Here is a 20162-nt window from a genome sequence, read left to right as displayed (position 1 = left end):
CAGGTTTCCCTCACCAGTGTAAGTCAATGCACATTACAACCTGGGTGAGACATAATGTACTTGGAGACCAGAACCATGAGCGTTTTGGGCAGAAGTAGACAATGAAAGGGTCTTTCGGTTTAGAAAGATTTCTCACCCTCTGATTGGATAATGTTTTAGCTAAATTTAACCACTTTATTTTTTTAAGAGATTTATTTTTTTTGAGAGGAAGAGTTACAGAGAGAGGGAGAAATAGAGAGAAAGGTCTTCCATCCACTGGTCCATTCCCCAAATACCTGCAATGGCAGGAGCTGGGCCTGTTAGAAGCCAGGAGCTTCTTCCAGGTCTCCCATGTGGGCACAGGGGCCCAAGGGCTTGGGCCATCTTCTGCCTTCCCAGGCCATAGCAGAGAGCTAGATTGGAAGAGGAGCAGCTGGCACTCAAACAAGTACCCATATGGGATGCTGGTGCCAAAGACAGAGGCCCCATCACCACTTTAAAAATGGTTTGATAACTTTAGGTGATTACTTTGTAATGTTATTTGTCTTTCTTTTCTTTTTTCTTTTTTTATTTATATTTATTTATTTATTTATTTATTTTTGACAGGCAGAGTGGACAGTGAGAGAAAGGTCTTCCTTTGCCGCTGGTTCACCCTCCAATGGCCGCCGCGGCCGGCGCGCTGGGGCCGGCGCACCGCGCTGATCTGATGGCAGGAGCCAGGAGCCAGGTGCTTTTCCTGGTCTCCCATGGGGTGCAGGGCCCAAGCACCTGGGCCATCCTCCACTGCACTCCCTGGCCACAGCAGAGAGCTGGCCTGGAAGAGGGGCAACCGGGACAGAATCCGGCGCCCCGACCGGGACTAGAACCTGGTGTGCCGGCGCCGCTAGGCGGAGGATTAGCCTAGTGAGCCGCGGCGCCGGCCTCTTTTTTATTTTTTTAAAGATTTTTTATTTATTTATTTGAAAGTCAGAGCTGCACAGAGAGAGGAGAGGAGAGGCAGAGAGAGAGAGAGAGGGAGGGAGAGAGAGAGAGAGAGAGGGAGAGAGAGAGGTCTCTCTCTCTTTTTTTTTTTTTTTTTTTGACAGGCAGAGTGGACAGTGAGAGAGAGAGACAGAGAGAAAGGTCTTCCTTTGCCATTGGTTCACCCTCCAATGGCCGCTGCGGCCGGTGCGCATCACGCTGATCCGAAGCCTGGAAGAGGGGCAACCGGGACAGAATCTGGCGCCCTGACCGGGACTAGAACCCGGTGTGCCCGCGCCGCAAGGCGGAGGATTAGCCTATTGAGCTGCGGCGCCGGCCTATTTTCTTTTTTTAAAGAAAATTTGTTTATTGAGGCCGGTGCTGTGGCTTAGCAGGTAAAGCCACTGTCTGCAGTGCTTGCATCCCATATGGGTGACAGTTTGAGACTTGGCTGCTCTACTTCTGATCCAGCTATCTGCTGTGGCCTGGGAAAGCTGTAGAAGATGGCCCCACGTCTCTGTACTGGTGTGGGAGACCCAGAAGAAGTTCCTGGCTCCTGGCTTGGGATTGGCCCAGCTCTGGCTGTTGTGTCCATTTGGGGAGTGAACCAGGGGATGGAAGATCTTTCTCTGCCTCTGTGTAACTCTGCCTTTCAGATAAATCTTTTTTTTTTTTTTAATCATGTATACACCAGAGAGGTGGGGAAAATTTTTTTAAGATTTTATTTATTTATTTGAGAGGTAGAGTTACAGCGAGAGGGAGACAGAGAGAAAGTTATTCCATCCACTGGTTCACTCCCCAAATGGCCACAATGGCTAGAGCTGAGCCAATCTGAAGCCAGGAGCTTCTTCTGGATATCCCACGTGGGTGCAGGAGCCCAAGGACTTGTGCCATCTTCCACTGTTTTCCCAGGCCATATCAGAGAGCTGGATCGGAAGAGGAGCAGTCAGGACCAGAACCAGCTCCCATATGAGATGGTTTATTTATTTGAAAGGCAGAGTTAGAGAGAGGTCTTCCATCTACTGGTTCACTCCCCAAATGGCTGCAACACCCAGGGGTGGGCTAGGCCGAAGCCAGGAGCCTGGAACTTCTTCCGGGTCTCCGACGTGGGTGCAGGGGCCTAAGTACTTGGGTATCTTCCACTGCTTTGGCAGGTACAATAGCAGGGAACTGGATAGGAAGTGGAGCAGTCAGGACTCAAACCAGCACCCATATGGCATGCTGGCACTGCAGGTAGCAGCTTTACCTGCTACGTCAGAAGCGCCGGTCCCTGTCTTTATTTATTTATTTATTTTTTGAATGCAGAATAATAAGTTACACCATAGAATTTCTTTGTGCTTAATCAGGGATGTAGCCATAGGAACGACAGGATGTTTGCAGGAGCTCCTACAGGGAAAGGAGCATCGTCAGGACTGAGTGTGTCACCGGGCATGTCATGGGCGCTTCCTGGCTGAGAGACACCCAGTGTGAGTTCAGCCAGGCGGTCCCACATCCTCAGCTTTGCTTAGCATCACAGGCAGAATGGGCCGTGCCTCAGCGGTTTTTGGTCCCAGCACATTGAACTCCTGAACCAGGCCACCTGTTGCTGAATTCCTGCATCTGGATACCGGCAGCTGGCCAGGCTGGAAGACAGAGGAACTGTGACAGAGCCCCTGACCGGCAAGCCCAGTGGGCGCATGCGTGATGGACAGCCTGCTGTCGAATCTGAACTTGCACTGTGCCTCCAGTCTCAGGCTCGGTCCGCAGCCATCTGTAGCCCCTCAGACCCTGCAGCCCCCGAGCTCTCTCTGCATCTCTTCCTGCAGAACAGTGCCAGGACCTTCACTGTAGTGCAGGAAAAGCCACGGACCGTCGCCGCCCTCACGTGCTTCATCGCTGCAAGTTAGGCAATTTACTGGGGAAGCAAAGATGCAATGGAGCGCAGATTCACACACTTGTGCCCGGAGCCTGGCAGGTGTCTCAGGTGAGTGATACGGCCCTGTGGGAGGTACAGGGCCTCCCACAGCTCAGACCACGCAGTGGCCCTGCCCCCGACTCAGACTTGTTGCTGTTCAGTAATTCGAGGTTAGTACTTCTTTTGTTAAAAAAAAAAATCAGAAAGTGGATTTTAATGTAAACATTTTCAAATTTCAGAACATTATGAAAACCAAACAAAGTGCATTTCTGCCTCTGGTGGCAAATGGAGCCCTCAGGCCTGGAACCCACGCCCTCCTTTCTAGCTGAGGGTGCCCCATCGGGGGTGCTCTGGGTCCTTGTCATGGTGGAGGCTGGGGGCAGTGTCGGGCCGGGTGTGAGGCAGGCTGCGTTGGAATGAGATGCTCTAAGCCCTGAAAAGAGACTTTTCCCCCAAAGCACACTCTAGATGCCACACTGTAAAGTGTCTGTAACAAACCTAGCAGAGTTGTGATGTGTCTCAGGTGGACCACTTGATTTGGTAAAAATCAGAATATTGAGTCAGCGTCCACAATGTGCCTGCTTTGTGGGGGTATCCTCTGCCTGCCGGGTGACCTCCTGCGAGGGAGGGAGGAGGCCTGCACCTGTCACCCTCGGGCCAAACCCCAGGCTCTCCCCTCTCACAGTGTGCTGTGAGCGCACAGTGCAGGGTGTGCAGGGCTCCGACGAAGCCGATCGGGGTGGGGGCTGCCCACAGCACGTAGCTTTCCCTACGTGCCAGGGCGTTGCAGGTGTAGCCGGCACACGGGACGCCCACATCCCACGCTGGAGTGCCTGGTTTGAGTCCCGGCTCCTCCGCCCAGGTGTAATGGGTGTGAATCTGTTCTCACCGCAGCCAGGCTGCCGTCAGGTGAGCTCCACAGGAGAGCCTGGCATGGGGCAGGACGTGAGAAGTCAGGGATGCGAGGCCCCGGGGCTCAGGCACCACACCTTGGGGAGGGGCCGCGCTAAATCTGCCACGAGAAACTGGAAGGAAAACGCTTCCCTGCGGTCTAGGGACCAGGTGGACGGAGTCAGCCATCAGTCTTGTTTCTGATAGTTATCCTTAGGTGATTTGGAGACAGGAGACAGAGGGAGAAGAGTCGCAGACAGAAGCTGTGAGCAGGAAGCAAAGGAGAGACTGTGCTGGGACCTGTTTCCTGGGTTCCTGGCCCTTGGCTGTCGCGGTCCTGTCCCATGACTGACCTGTGCCTCTGGGGACATCGTCAGCCCGCCTCAGGAATGCTCATCACTTCCTAATGCTCTTTATAGGTTAAAGGTGGGGAATTTTTTAAAATCAAGAACAGTTACTTTCAGTAAGTGAGGCTGCTGAATGTACCACCAAATGGTTAAATGCGAAGATTTGAAGATGAGGGCCAGGTGGGAGGATGAGGGATGGAGCACGGGGGTGTCCTTACACTCAGTGATGGACAGGAGGCTAGGGGAACCCGGGTGGCCTTGACAGCCCGGATGGGTCGTGGTCAGTAACCCGCGTGAACGCGACGGCGCGGTACGGAGGGAGGCACGCGTGCGCGCTGGCTCTGTCGCTCCCGAGGGCTCCGGTCCCCCCGCGGGTTGCCTGGAATCGTGGAAGCGCCAAGCAGGACTTCTAAGCAGCACGGACGGGGAGGCGCAGCAGAGAGAGACAGGCCCGGTGCAGAACAGGGGTTTTTGCGCCATGGGAGGGTCGGGGTGGGGGGAGTCCCCCAAGACTCTTCCTTCACAAACGGCAGGCTGCAAATTCAGACCGCAGATGGAGGCGCGGAGCGGAGGGGAGCGCCTGCGGCGACACCTGCTGGCCACGTGCAGAGGCGCCGGTGCCCGAGAGGCGCCTTCGGGGAAGGCGGAGGTCAGGCTAGGGTACCTAGGGAAACACTTGACTTTCTCTGCGCGTGTCCCTGCTCCCGCACCCCGAGGCTGACCAGCTCCGTTCGTCCCGCTGCACAGGAGTGGCCTCCTGGCTTGTTACTTACACCATCTCTGAACCCCACTAGATGCGTGTCTCAGTCCTCACAGCCCCTCTGGTAGCCAAGTATCATTATCTCCATTTAAGGGGAAACTGAGGTTCGGAAAGTTTAAGTTACTCACTCAGCAGGCCCTAGCTCAGAACTGTTGGAACCCGCATTCAGACCCAGTGCCATCTGGGGAGTGAACCAGTGCGTGGAAGCTCTCAATTAAATAAATAAATATTTTTAAAAATTAAGAAAATGAGCCGGCGCCGTGGCTCAATAGGCTAATCCTCCACCTTGCGGCGCCGGCACACCGGGTTCTAGTCCCGGTTGGGGCGCCGGATTCTGTCCCGGTTGCCCCTCTTCCAGGCCAGCTCTCTGCTATGGCCAGGGAGTGCAGTGGAGGATGGCCCAGGTGCTTGGGCCCTGCACCCCATGGGAGACCAGGAAAAGCACCTGGCTCCTGGCTCCTGCCAGGATCAGCGCGGTGCGCCGGCTGCAGCGGCGGCCATTGGAGGGTGAACCAGTGGCAAAGGAAGACCTTTCTCTCTGTCTCTCTCTCTCACTGTCCACTCTGCCTGTCAAAAAAAAAAAAAAAAAAAAAAAAAAAAAAAAAATTAAGAAAATGTTTCAGTGATATAAATTACGTATATATTTAACTTTTAAAAATTGACACACATGGGGTACATCATAAGGGAGGTGTGAACCTCCTTGGGGAAGGCACCCTGTTGACTTCTGTTACCTCTCTATGCCAGCACAGTGCCTGGTACAAAATAAGTGCTAAGTGCATGACAGATGGATTCTGTCTGTCTGGAGATGAAGGTCAACTCCAGTGCTTGTATATATTTTTAAAAGACTTATTTATTTATTTGAAAGGCAGAGTTGCAGAGACACAGGCAGAGAGAGAGCGGGAGAGTCTTCCACCCACTGGTTTACTCCTCAAATGGCCCAAACAGGTGGAGCTGGGCCGATCTGAAGCCAGGAGCCTGGAGGTTCTTCAAGTTCTCCTATTTGGGTGCAGCGGCCCAAGCACTTGGGCCATCTTCTACTGCTTTCCCAGGCCATAGCAGAGAGCTAGATCGGAAGTGGAGCAGCCGGAACACGAACCGGCGCCCATATGGGATGCCGGCACTGCAGGCAGAGGCTTAGCCCACTATGCCACAGTGCCAGCCCCCAGTGCTCAGATCTTAACCAGCTCTTTGGACAAAATGCAGCCACAGGCAGTCATTTGTGCTCCACGTGAGAGAGCAGGAAGTACAGTGAGTTGGCCCAGAGGGAATGCCTCTGATCAGAGGTCTGGGGGTGGGGGAAGGAGTGTGAGTGTGGGGGCTGTGACATTTTGAGAGCAGCAAGGTCATGGTTACCTTGAGCTTTTCCCATGGGGCAGCAGTGACAGAGGTAGGGGCTTTTGCCCTGTCTTGTGGTCAGGGTTCGCAACAGGTTTCCCTCCTGAGTGTCCGTCTTGTGGTGTCTGTGGCTACGAAGGAGGCTGTCCCAGGAACCCCCCCAATATATTTTTGGCTTTGGGCTCACACGCCACACACTGCCACCCTCCCCTCTGCCTCTATGTTAATTCTCGGTCCCACTGTCACCTTGAGTCACCCAGGGCTCGCTGATGGTTTGCTAGACCTGAAGGAGAGGATGAAAAGACTTGAAGGAAAGTTGGCAGTGCTGCCCTGACATCCAAGACACGGAACGGCTTCTGGCACTCCCGCTTGGAGAGCATGTGTGCTTGGGGTGTGTGTGTGTGTGTGTGTGTGTGTAGCAGCGTCTGATTGACGCTCTTGCTGGTCACAGCCGGGGTTTATAGCCTACCCCTGACTCTCCAAACCCCTCCCAGGATTTCCTCTCCAGGGAAGCTTACGTGAGAACCACATTGTTCTAAATGTTGCCCAAGCTGCATAGACGACATAGCATGTATCACTCTTCCTACAGTGATGGGGTCTTCGTTCATTTATATACACCTTGTTAAATCAGATCAAGATATTCTTGAGCTACATTTCTTGTTGGATTACTACTGCCTCTGAAAGCAGTCAAAGAGCCAGTGAGAAGGGCAGCAGCCCGTTGTGCCCATGGAACTTCCACCTTGCATTCCATTGATAGGAGGTCTGGCTATGCCTGGCCCTGCTACTCAGTCTCTTTCTCTCTCTTTAAACTTTTTTTTGCCTTAAAGGCAGAGGCGGAGCGAGAGAAAGGGAGAGAGAGAGAGAGAGAGAGAGAGAGAGAGAGACTGATCTCCCATCTGCTGGTTTACTTCCCAAATGGCTGCAACGGCCAGGGCTAAGTCAGGCCAAATTCAGGAGCCTGGAGCTGTTTCTGGGTATCTCACATGGGGGCAGGGGCCTGAGCATTTGGGCCATCTTCCACTGCTTTCCTGCACACGTTAGCAGGGAGCTGGATCAGAAGTGGAACAGCCAGGATTCGAACCAGTGCCCATATGGAATGCTGGTATTGCAGGCAATGGCTTATCCCACTGTACCACAGTGCTGGCCCCTCTCTCTTTAAACTAGACAGGGAGGGAGAGAGCACGCCAGAAATCTTCCATCTGCTGGTTTACCCCCCAAATGCCTGCAATAGCTGGGTTGTGACAGGCTGAAGCTGGGAGCTTGGAACTACATTCAGCTCCTCCGTGTGGGTGGAGCTATCACCTGCTGCCTCCCGGAAGCTGGAATGGGAAGCAGAGCTGGAACGTGAATCCAGTCACTCCAGCATGGGATGTGGGCATCCCAAGAAGCATCTTAATGCTGAGCCAAGCACCCATCCCCAGACAATCTCTTAAGCAACCAGACGGATTCCCACTCTGCTTTCTTCCCACCATTCTGCATCCTCAGAGAATTCTGACACGGGACGCTTGCAGCAAATGCTCATCCATTCCTCCGAACTAGAGCTTTGGAGTCAGAGTTTGACCTGGCGGTTAAGCTGCAGTTAAGGTGCCTGCATTTCCCATCACAGTGCTTGGGTTTGATCCCACCTCCGTCTCCAGATTCCGACTTTTTGCTAATGCACACTCTGGGAGTCAGCACTGATGGCTTAAGTAATTGGGTTTCTGCTCCCTACATGAGAGACCCGGATGGAGTTCTTGGCTTCCGCCTGGCCCAGCTCCAGCTGATATGGATATTTGGGGATTGAACTAGTGGATAGGAGTGTGTGCACTCTCTCATCTCTCTTTGCCTCTCAAATGAATAAATACAAATACAAATAAATGGAGTAGAGCTCTCTACCTCTATTTAGTCTCCTGTCCTGGGGAGCTGGACTAAGCACATCTCCTGTGTCTCAACTGCAGGCTTCCCCTCCCCAGTCAAGATGTATTTATTTATTTCAAAGGGAGAGAGAGAGAGAGAGAGATCCATCTGCTGGTTCACACCCCAAATGCTTGGAAAATAGCTAGGGCTGGGCCAGGCTGAAGCCAGAGCCCAGCATTCCATGCGGATCTCCCACCAGGGTGGCAGGGACTCAAGACTGTGTCCCAGGGTGCGCAGCAGCAGGAAGCTGGGTAAGAAGCAGAGGCAGGACTTGAGCCTGGGCCCCCAGGATGGGATGTGGTGTCCTGAGCGGCATCTAACCCCCTGCGGCAAATGCCTGCTTGCTCTCCGGGGGTTCTGAGGAGGTGCCTTTCTCCTGACTCCGGCTTCCACCCCAGGACTTACTCGCCTACAGTGGAGGAGGAAGAAGAGGAGGAGGGTGCTTGAAGCCCCATTTAACATCTCTTCCGGCTCCTGATAGTGCTCAGTCCCCATCCCTCTAGCACGGCATAGGCTGGGTTCTAGGAGGTCAGTCCTCCTAACAGCCTCTCTTCCACAATGCAATGTCTGCTTCCTTTGTCAAATGGAGATCCTAACACCCTACTCACCCCCAAAGGCAGAGGCGGGGCCGGACCCCGTGAGATAACTGCAGATAGAGAAAGGGAGTGGGTTAACAGGGAGGAAGTGAAGGGGGTGCTCTTGCCTCCGCTAAGGGGCACCGGAGACCGGAAGTAAAAGTCCGCGTTCCAGCGCACTCCCCAACTCCCCGACGGTTGGCGTGGGACACAAGCAATGGCTGGGCAGTAGGAGGGAACCTGGGCCCCCATGTGCCGGCCAGGCACAAGCGCTCAGGGAGAGGCTGGGTCCTGGGGAGGAAGCCCGGGAGGGAGGCAGGGACAAGGCCAGGGCTGGCACCGGTGTGGCTTGGGGGAGGGGCTAAGCCGGTGGCGACTGACGGATTCCTCAGAATCAGAACTTGGCCAGCAGTCCTTGGTAGGTCGCTGAGGTTCTGTTACAGGAAATGACCGGAAACAGAAGGCAAGGAGGGCTGCTGCACAGCCACAACCCTTTCAGAGTAACCACATCCGGGTTACTCTGTTTCAGCCTAGAAAAGCGGTTGGCCGGGGCAGGGTGCAGGTGGACAGCAGGAGGGACTTCCACGCTCTGTTGCAGGGTAGGGTGACCATGGTGGACAGCAATAACTTGAACAGTTCAGAAGAGCTACGAGAAGGGTCTGCATTGTCAGGCAGTGGGCCACATCCCATTTGGGCACCGGTTGGAGTCCCAGCTCCTCCAGTTCTGATGCAGCTCTCTGCTAATGCGCCTGGGAATGCCACGGAAGACATCTAGTGCTTGGGCCCTGCACCACATGGAAGACCTGGAAGACGCTCCTGGCTCCTGGCTTTGGCCTGGCCCAGCTCTGACCATTGAGGCAATTTGGGAAGTGAGCTGCAAAGGAAGATCCCCCCCACCCCCCAGCTCTGTAGCTCTGCCTTTCAAATAAATAATATCTTGAGAGGATTGAGAGGAAAAAAGAAAAAGAAAAATTTGCATGATTTTTTAAAGTGAATGAGTTAATTTCTGTTAATTTCCTTGGGAGGCAGGGGGAGGGAGGGGGAGCACACCAGTGTACTTCCATTTGCTCACTGGCTCCCCAGATGCCCTCAGAGCCCAGCTGGGAGCTGAGGCAGGGAGCACGGGATGGCAGGCTGGGTCTCCCATGTGGGTGGCAGGCACTCAGCCAGGGAAGCCCTAGGGCGAGCCTTAACAGGAAGCTGGAACCTCCTGTGGACAGCAGTGCTCCAGTGTGGGGTGCAGGCGTCCCAAACGGCTTCTTTTTCTTTTCTTTTCTTTTTTGACAGGCAGATTTAGACAGTGAGAGAGAGAGAGACAGACAGACAGAGAGAAAGGTCTTCCTTCCGTTGGTTCACTCCCCAAATGGCTGCTACGGCCGGCACGATGCGCCGATCCAAAGCCAGGAGCCAGGTGTTGGCTCCTGGTTTCCCATGGGGTGCAGGGCCCAAGGACTTGGGCCATCCGCCACTGCCTTCCCGGGCCACAGCAGAGAGCTGGACTGGAAGAGGAGCAACTGGGACAGAATCCGGCACCCCAACTGGGATTAGAACCCGGGGTGCTGGTACTGCAGGCAGAGGATTAGCCTAGTGAGCCGTGGCGCCAGCACCCCGTGTTCTGTTTGAAAGGCAGAGTTACAGAGAGAGAGAGAGGGAGAGACAGAGATCTTCCATCCGCTGGTTCATCTGGCTGGGGCAGTGTCACATGGAAGCCAGGAGTTTCTTCTGGGTCTTCCATGTGGGTGCAGGGACCCCAAGCGCTTGGGCCATCCCCTGCTGCTTTCCCAGGCCATTAACAAGGAGCTGGATTGAAAGTGGAGCAGCTGGGACTGGAACCAGCGCCTATACGGGATGCTGACATTGCAGGCAGTGGCTTAACCCACTTCCCCACAGCACCATCCCCCCAAAATTAATTTTTATTTCATTTTCCATCAAATGTGTTTAGTCCATTGCTCAAATTCAGCTTGTATTAGAGTCACCTGGAGGCTTCGTTAACCCCCAGATGGCTGGTGTTTGCTCAGTAAGCCCGGGGTGCAGCTCGAGCCTGCATTTCTTCCAAGCTCCCGTCCCCCTTTGCTCTGGCCCAGCGCACATTTTGAGAGCGACCGCTCTGTGAGCCTCTTTACCTCCGACACTTGGAGCTCCTGAGCACCGCGGACGGCAGCTGGGCCGCGGGCTGCTTCCTCACCCAGAGACCCTCCCCATCACCGTCATTCGCTTAGAAGGAACATTTGCTCCATGCCGATCCACGTGTCCTTGTGAAAAGTGCAAAGAGTGACCAGAACTCTGCGTGGAGCCCTCAGGCTGCCCCGGGCATTGGGAGTAAATTAAAAGCTGCCCTCTGACAGTGCACCTCGGGCAGGAGGGGAAAGTTCACAAGAGAACAGGAGAAATACACAACATGTGAGAGTGCCTGGGAGGGAAAAAGCAGTCCGGTTAAAGCTACAGCCTTGCAGGACACGCGTGCCCTTGGCGTGTTGGGAGAAGGTGGCCCAGCAGAGCCCCACCGAAGGGCGGGAGGCAGGTGGTCCCAGCAGCGTTCGGCCAGTGCAAAGGCCCTGAGGTGGGAGCACCCTGGGGAACAGCAGGGAGTCCGTGTGGGTGAAGCCGATGAGTCAAGGCTAGAGTAGCGGGAAATGAAGTCAGAGGGAACAGAAAACCAGCCTGGGATTGTAGGAACTGCTCCTGATGACGCTGTGTCCCCTTGTAAAATACCACCGCACCCTCCTCCACCACACCCGCCCCCTGGCCCGGTCTCCCGCCTTACCATGCGATCCTTGCTTGTTGAAGGAGCATCAGGTCCCAGTCTGCAGCGGTACCTGGAGCTGCTGAAGCGTGGATCCCCGGACGCTGACGGGGTGGGGGAGGGGATGGGGGGCAGAAAGAAGTTCCCTGGACACAGGGCCCCTGGGTTTGCTCAGCTGCTGGCTTTCCCCACTGAGGCCAGGCTGGTCTGTGACGACAGCCGGGGAAAGAAATCAATCTGCTTCTGTCACCACCTTTTTGCCCTCCGCCCGCCCCCTCCCCACGTGGCCTCCCATTCTCAGCCTCTTCCCTAAATTCCAGGAGAGTTGCCCTGGCAGTGGCTGCCACATTTTTTGTGCATGACCAATCGCATTGTCCACACTGCTGGGAAACTGACCCCACCCTATGGGTTGTGTGAGCTGTGGCTCAGCCCTTCAGTTCTTATTACAGTCAGCCTGATGTGCTGGCCTGTGCTCAACCACCTGTAATGGGAAAAAAGACTCACGGATGCATTAAAGGACAGAGGAAGATGTCTGAGTTTCTGGAAGGTTCCTGAATTTCTGTGCAAACTAGAAATCTTAAAGGTATAGTAGTCACCACAGAGACTACTAGGCTAGATGGATCCTTGGTCTAAGAAAGCTTCGCATTTTATTTTTTCTATTTATTTTATGTGAAAGGCAAAGAGAGAGAGAGAGAGAGAGATCTTTCATCCACTGGTTCACTCTCCAAATGGCTGCTATGCCTGGAGCTGGGCTAATCTGAAGCCAGAAGCCAGGAACTTCTTCCAGGTCTCCCACGTGGATGCAGGGGTCCAAGGCACCCACGCTGTTCTTTGCTGCTTTCCCAGGCCATCAGAGGGAGCCGGATCAGAAGTGCAGCAGCCAGGACCTGAACCAGTACCCAGTGGGACACCGGTGGCACAGACAGCGGCTCTACCCACTGCACCACAGCACCAGTCCACCCAGCAGGCCTCTTACCCACCACCCTGTTGCCCCCACATTTTGTGTCCTCTTCTGTTCTTCTATAAAGAACGCAAATGGCCTGGAATAGCCCCGGATGGCAGCACAGGCAGGTGCTTGGTGGTGCTGAATGGGAGCCCGGCGCTAGGCCTTGTGAACACACGGAACTTCGGAGGCTCGGCCTGGACGCGATGACGTCAGCTTCCGAGGTGGAGATGTCCCAGGTCTCTGGGGGATGGTCAGGGCTCGTGTGAGGGTGCGAGGTCAGCATTTCCACAGGGGTGTGCGAGGAGTATTTTCCAGCAGCAGATAACTTTGAAGTCACATTGGCCAAGTAGAAAGTTCTCTTTGATTAGAAATAATAAAATTTTGGATTTTTAAATTATATATATATTTTAAAAAGATTTATTTTTACTTATTTGAAAGTCAGAGTTACAGAAGGAGGTAGAGGTAGAGAGAGAGAGGTCTTCCATCTGCTAGTCCACTCCCCAGATGACCACAATGGCTGTAGCTGTGCTGATCTGAAGCCAGGAGCCAGGAGCTTCTTCCGGGTCTCCCACGCGAGTGCAGGGGCCCAAGGACTTGGGCCATCTTCCACTGCTTTCCCAGGCCATAGCAGAGAGCTGGATCAGAAGAGGAGTAGCCGGGACTACAACCAGCACCCATATGTGATGCCAGAGCTTCAGGCTGGGGCTTTAACCCACTGCACCACAGCATAAGCCCCTATTTATACATATTTAAAGATTTATTTTATTTATTTGAAAGAGTTACAGAGAGAGGTAGAGACAGAGAGAGAGAGAGAGGTCTTCCGTCCACTGGTTCATTCCCCAGATGAATGCAATGGCTGGAGCTGAGCTGATCTGAAGCCAGGAGCCAGGAGCTTCTTCTGGGTTTCTCACGCGATTGCAGGGGCCCAAGCACTTGGCCCATCTTCTACTGCTTTCCCAGGCACGTTAGCAGGAAGCTGGATCAGAAGTGGAGCAGCCAGGACATGAACCAGCACCCATATGGGATGCTGGCACTGCAGGCTGGGGCTTTAACCTACTGCACCACAGCACCAGCCCTAAAGTCCTGTATTTTAAAACACACAAGTGTTCCTTCATGAGTTTTTTTTCCTTTCCAGGCTCGAGTCGGTGCTTGGTGGCCCAGATGGAATAGATGGTGGCTTCGTGGAAGGGACTTTGTGTGGCCGACCTCTCTAGAACACGTCCGTCTTTCCAGCAAGGAAAATGTGGGCACCTGAGAAAGGTCATGGGAAGACCTCAGTTTAGTTTGGTGCCAAAAAATTCAAATGCGCGTGTAGTTATTTCATGATGTGCATGTTCTGTGAGCTTGCTGAAGGCCCCTGTGCATCACAAGTGGGTTACTTCAAGATGCTAGCGGCCTCTGCCCCTCAGTCTGGGGGCTCCGTAGGGCGGGACTTCTTGCTGTCAATCCCTAGACTCTTAGCCTGTTGGAGCCGGAAGTGGCCTTTGAGGTCATTTGGTCCAGCTTGTCTTTTTGTGCCGAAAGCTCGTCTTTAACATCCTTGCCAAGTGGGCTGGCAACTCTAGTCAGACACCTGTCGTGTTTGCACTTAGGATCCGCATTAGGTGAGGAGGCAGACCCCAGCTTCATTTGCTGAGGAAGGCCTGTGTGCAGGGGACGCGTCTTGGTGTGGCTAATACCTTCAAATTAGATGTAATTCAGTTCAAAAAGAAAATTTGTGTAATGCCTCCTTTCTTTTGCCAAATGAAATGATATTGCAGATGGGGAATCAAGAATATGTCTTTGGAACACAGATAGATGGTAAACACTCTACACTTGTAGCTCCATCCTAATGCAGAAAAAAAACAAAGCAAAAGAAAACAAAAACCCAAATGCCAGACCGCAACAGCAAATGCTCACTCGTGTCCCCTGGAAAGCCATTGTTCCTTGTCTTGTCTCTACCAACACAAACAAGTTTTATGGCCCAATCTTTTCATGAATCACTCTGAAAATGATAGTAAATGTAATAACCCCAGACAGCTGCAATTATCTAAATGTCTTCCTATTAGCCATTTGAATGGCTAAAGCCTTCTAATCAAATCAGAGGGAATGCTAATTGAAATCTAATAGAGCTTACATCCGTGTGATTAGGTATCAGAATTTGATTCCAATATTGTTACATTACAGACAGGGCCCATCAAGTCACACTAAAAGTAAATATTGTAACCTGCATGGCAAAAGGAGATGGATTCTTTCCATTAACGGAGATCGACCTGGCACCGGTTTGTACAGTGTTGCCGCCACCTGCTGGGACTTGGCGGAACTGCAGGGACCGTTGGTCGTGGCTGCGATTTCTAGTTCGTGCTTAAGTTCCCTCACCGGCAAGAGAATCTGCCCCGTATTTAATTCTCTGGTTAAAAAGGATTCGACCTCCGGTGAAGTAGTAGTCATTATCCTTGCTGGAAGAAGCAGCCAAGAAAATTCAGAGAAATGTATATTCACTAACTCCAGGAAACCACGGTGACAATGTAAAAGGACCCCTGGGCTGGAAGGGCTTGCCCTGCCCCAGGACTGCAGCTGAGGGTGGCTGAGCTCAGTGGGTCGGGTCGGGATCCCGGGGCAGTGCTGGGTGAACGGCTAGAGAAAGGGCCCTCGCCGCTCGCTCCTCCCAGGGGGCTTCCCTCCTTGCCTAGTTTCTGCTAATGGAAGGTTCTACTTGCTGTTTGTAACTTCTGCAGAGTAACTAGAAGCCTCAACCGAACCTCAGCTGGGGATGAGCATGGTTTCCAGTGGGGTGAGTGGAAGAAGTATCAGGTGGGCTCCCTGCTCAGGAGGTGGGGGTGGGGGTGGGGGTGGGGTGGGGTGGGGGTGGGAGGAAGATACCCCTAGCTTCCCGCAGCAGTGCCCGGCAGTGTCTCCTAAGAAAGACCGCAGCAGCTGTAGATTTTCCGAGGCTTTGCATGTGCACCGTGTCTTTGTTCTACACCCATGCCTGAGACAGTGTGGCCGGAAAAAGTCTAGTTTTCTCTCACCTGTGGAATGCCTAGGGACAAGTGGTGCAGGAATGCTGAGTCAATTTGGTTGTCTATTTCTACCTACTACAGAGAAATTTGAGATCCACCTATCTGTTTACTGGGGGTGGCCTGAATTAGGCCCGGCTCTGTTTTCTTTTTTCATATATATGAATATATATGTTTTTCATATATATATATAATTGAGAGGTAGAGGGAGAGACAGAGGGAGAGGTCTTCCATCGGCTGATTCACTTCCCAAATAGCCATAACAGCTGAAGCTGAGCGTGGCTGAGCTGAGCTGAACCAAAGCCAGGAGCTTCATCCGGGTCTCCCACGCAAGTGCAGGGCCCAAGCACTTGTGCCATCTTGCATTGTTTCCTGGAGCCCATGTGGGAGGCTTTGTCTTCTGTGCCACAGCGCCGGGCCCAGGCTGGTTCTCTAAACTGTGGTTGTTCACGAACAGGCAAGAATATAAACATGTAAATAAGCAAGGACAGAATCGACAGGAAAGGGGTTATGATACACACGCGGGATCCTAGGAGGCCGTGTCCGTGCCCCCACCCCCATTCCACGCGGCTGAGTCCTAACTCCCTGAACCTGGACCCGCATCTGCTTCCACAGCAAAGGGGAAGGCAGGAGGCAGATGGGATGAAGGTTGCTAATCCTACAGCCTGGAGATGGAGAGAGAGGCCCAAGTGGTCCCAATGCAACCACAGGGTCCTTATAATGGAAGAGGGAGGCAGGGGAGAGCCGGGGAGCTGGCAGCGCGAGGGGCCGGCCCGATGATGCTGGCTCTGAAGATGGAGGGGCCGGGACACCGCCATGGCGCGCACGCAGCCCTTGGGAGCCGGGAAAGGTGAGGGAATGCGGTCTCCTCTCGCGCCTCCAGCAGGAGCACAGCCCTGCTCACGCCGTGGTCTTTCCTCTGCAAGAGGAAAATGCAGATGGACAGAAGGGCAGCGGCAGGTGAGGAAGCCGGTGACGGTGGAGGCAGGGCTGTGTCGGGGCACACGCAGGAGGCAGGTGGAGTTGGGAGCCCTGGGCAGGGGTCAGGACGCCTCCTGGGAGGCCCATATCCCCTATGGGAAGGCCTGGTTACGTCCTGGGTACTGGACTTCCTGTACCCTGGGAGGCCGTGGCGAGGGCCACATAGCTGGGTCTCTGCTACCGATGTGAGGGACCCAGGTGGGGTTCCCAGCTCCTGCCTTGGGCCTGTTGTGGGCGTTTAGGGAGTAAACAGGTGGATGGGAGATTTCTCTCTCTCCCTCCCTCTCTCTCCTCCCTTCTCCTCTTCCCCCTGCACCACCCTCTTTGCTTCTCAAAGAAAAATTTAAAAAAGTGTAACCCAGATCAAGTTACTTAACCTCTCTGTGTCTCAATACCTTGTATAAAAAAGAATACGTTCATGGAAAACGTTTATGAAAAGGCTATATGTAGATTTCATTTTTTTTTTTGCACCAAAATAGACTCTGGTCTTCGATTAACTTATTTTCTTAAAGATGACTTACCTGAAAGGCAGCGAGTGAGAGAGATAAAGACGGGGATCTTCCACCCAGCTTCACCCCCCAAATGCCCACAAACAGCCAGGGCTGGGCCAGGTGGAGACGGGAGCTCCTGTCTCCCATGTGAGCAGCAGGGACCCGAGTGCTGGGCCGTCACCTGCTGCCTCGCAGGCGCAGTAACAGAAGGCCGGAATGGAATGTGGGCGTCCTAAGTCGTGGCAGAACACGTGGAGCCATGGTGCCTGCCCTGGACTTGACTGAAATCCCCGTGTACAGTCAGCTCCCTGAGTGGGGGCTGTGCAGGTGAAGGGAGATCATCCGGGTAAGGCCATGGCCCGATGCATTAGGTTGCTCATTTATTTTTTTTCTCTAAGTTGAGAGAGCCCTGCGATTCCCCTGGTTCCCTCCCCAAATGCCTGTGCTGGAAGCTCGGTCTAGGTCTCCCACCTATGAGTGGTGGCAGGAACACAATGGTAACTTCACCCCAGGAAGCCGAAGTCGGGGAGCCGAGGGTGGAACCCAGCCACTCCAGGGTGGGCTCCAGCGTCCCCGTTGAGGTCCTGAGCCCTGAGCCCAGTGCCCGCCCAGCTCTGGGCTCCCTGAGCTCCCATGCAGGCGAGTTGCCTGCAGCTGCTGCTGGTTAGCACCAGTGTCGCAGGTCTCTCCGTTTATTTTGGGGCTTCCCTGGGGACAAGGTGTTTACTTACACAGTTACCTGTACAACGAACAGATACTCAGCCCAAACTCGCTTGTAAAGCAGTAGATTAAAGCTGCCTTAGGTCTGCATATCACCAAGCTTTATTTAAGAGATGGGTCAGTCGGCTGCCCCGCCCCCTCACGGGGGGTGGGGGTGGGGCGGGGTGGGGGGGTGGTCCTGAGCAGCGGCTGGCAGGCCTTGCCCTTCCAAGAGCAAACACAGGCCCTCTCCATGGAAGCACTTACTCCCGAGACTTGATTGGCAGCCATATTTCCCAGTTAGTACAATTAAATTAGCTTCTTATTAGTGATTATGGGATAGCAATTTAGAGTGTTGGTCTCCTATTAAATTTTAGGAGTGATTCAGAGTATGCAAAATGGCAGCATTCACTATGGTTCCCGTGCTCTCAACTGAGGATCTTGGTCTCCCCCCGCCCCCCCCCCCCCATCCACTTTAAAAGTCAGTCACCTCGGGGCCGGTGCCATGGCTCACTTGGTTAATCCTCCGCCTGTGGCGCCCGCATCCCATATGGGCCCCGGGTTCTAGTCCCGGTTGCTCCTCTTCCAGTCCAGCTCTCAGCTGTGGCCCAGGAGGGCAGTGGAGGATGGCCCAGGTGCTTGGGCCCCTTTACCCGCATGGGAGACCAGGAGGAAGCACCTGGCTCCTGGCTTTGGATCGGCGCAGCGCTGGCCGTAGCGGCCATTTGGGAGTGAACCAACGGAAAGAAGACCTTTCTCTGTCTCTTTCTCACTGTCTATAACTCTGTCAAAAAAAAAAAAGTCACCTCATATTATGCGAGGGTACTTACTAAGTTCCTGAAAAAATAGAATTAAAGGGTAAACTGATTTGGGTGCAGAAATGTTTTTGAAATGCATGCGTAGTCTTTTCATACTACATGTTTTCCATGAACTTTTTGAAGACTCCCCCTCATACATAGGATTCAGACAAATATAATAGAAGCTTTTTATTTTCCAATTTTATGGGGCCAGCGCTGTGGCATAACCGATTAAGCCACTGCCTGTGACAGCGGCATCCCACGTGAGCGCTGGTTCGAGTCCTGGCTGCTCTGCTTCTGATCCAGCTTCCTGATAATGTGCCTGGGAGAGCAGCAGCAGCAGATGGCCCAAGTCTTTGCACCCCCGCCACCCACGTGGGAGACCTGGTGAAGTTCCTGGCTGTGGCCTGGCCGTTGCAGCTATGTGGGGAGTGAACCAGTGGATGGAAGACCTATCTATGTATCTGTCTAGAACTCTGCCTTTCAAATCAAGTAAATGCATGGGAAGTTAGAAAGTAATACGGAGCATTTCCCAGGGCCCTTCATTTGGCTTCCTCCAGTGACAGCTTTACAAAACCAGCGATCTGCTCTGGTGCAGCATGAACGTGCACGCACTGCAGAGCTCCCTCAGGGTTCAGAGTTCTTCATTGTCCCCCAAATTGTTATTGATTAGAGGGAGAGAGCACATGAACGCAGGCTCCTACCCACTGGTGGAAAGCGCCTGACAGCTGGGCTGAGCCAGGCCCTGGATCTGAGTCTGACATGGATGAAGGGAACCCAAGTACTTGGGCTGTCGCCTGCTGCCTCCCAGGGTGTCCTTAGCAGGAAGCTGGAATCGGAAGCGAAGCCAGGCCCTCGCATATGGGTACGTGTACCCTAAGCAGCATCTTGTCCACTGCGTTTGTCTCCAAATTTTCCCATTCTCAACAGGTGTTAGCTTTTTGCTGTTGTTGACTATGTAGTCCCATGACCTAAGATGCACAGACCTGTGTCACCATGGCAATGATCAGGCTACAGATTGTTGACATTGCTGCAGAGAAGTGCCCATGTACTCCCGAGGTGGTCACACCCTCCCTCGTCCCTAACCCTGGCAATGACTGATCAGTGCTCCATCTCTGCAATCTTGTCATCTTGAGTGGGTTCCATAAATGGAATTACACATTCAGTAAACTTTGGAGATCGGCTTTGTCCCTCGGTATAATGCTCTTGAAATCCATCTACGTTGTTCTGTGTGTTAATAGTTTGTTTCATTTTATTAAGTAGTACTCCATTGTGTTGGAGTATCATGGCTGATCCCATTTACCTGTTGAAGGATATTTGAGTTGTTTCCAGTTGTGAGCTCTTACCAGATAAAACTGCTATAAACATTCATATATAGGCTTTAAAAAAATGCTGATTTTCATCAACTTGAAAGGCAGAGCAACAGAGAAAGGGTCCCTCCCCCCCATCTTCCTGGTTTACTGCCTGAATGCCAACAACCAGGCTGAAGCCAGGATCCAGGAACCCCATCCAAGTTTCCCATGCGGGTGTCAGGGACCCATGCACTTGGCCTCCCAAGATGTATTAGCAGAAAGCTGATCAGAAGCAGAGCATGTGGGAGGGTGAGTGTGGTGGGAAGAATCGCTATATTCCTAAAGTTGTACTGAGGAAACTTGTATTCCTTAAAAAGAGCAGCTGGGACTTGAACCAGATCTTTGATGTGGGAGATGGATGAGCCAAGTGGCAGGTTAACCTGCTGCACAACATACACCCTTGTATCTTTTGTTTCGTTTGTGTTTTTTGTTTTTGATTGAATGTGAACTTTATTTCTCCAAGATTGATGCTTGTTTTCATGGTTACGATCACTAATGTTTAGGTACCTTGTATGTG

The 20162-nt window shown here is 53.1% G+C and overlaps 2 long non-coding RNA genes across 6 annotated transcripts in view; one reads left to right on the top strand and one right to left on the bottom strand.

The window, feature by feature from the left end:
- The window catches only part of LOC138844627 (uncharacterized), a 79373-nt gene that overhangs the window by 4834 nt on the left and 54377 nt on the right, over window positions 1-20162 (top strand). For 3 of the 5 annotated variants that reach the window (XR_011380749.1, XR_011380750.1, XR_011380753.1), the window contains exons 2-3: window positions 2745-2902; window positions 13462-14040. This is a non-coding gene — a long non-coding RNA (uncharacterized lncRNA). Of the gene's footprint in view, window positions 1-2744; window positions 2903-13461; window positions 14041-20162 lie in introns of those variants that run through there. The other 2 variants (XR_011380751.1, XR_011380752.1) reach the window with 1 other exon arrangement.
- Window positions 1648-11847, bottom strand: LOC138844628 (uncharacterized). The gene is made up of 2 exons (XR_011380754.1): window positions 11402-11847; window positions 1648-1865 (listed from the first exon to the last, which is right to left on the bottom strand). It is a non-coding gene; the product is annotated as an uncharacterized lncRNA (long non-coding RNA).

The sequence above is a fragment of the Oryctolagus cuniculus genome, chromosome 12 (genome assembly GCF_964237555.1).
Source record: "Oryctolagus cuniculus chromosome 12, mOryCun1.1, whole genome shotgun sequence".
Classification (NCBI taxonomy): domain Eukaryota; kingdom Metazoa; phylum Chordata; class Mammalia; order Lagomorpha; family Leporidae; genus Oryctolagus; species Oryctolagus cuniculus.
The sequence above is the reverse complement of the archived record's forward strand: the minus strand, read 5'-3'. Positions and strand labels throughout refer to the sequence as shown.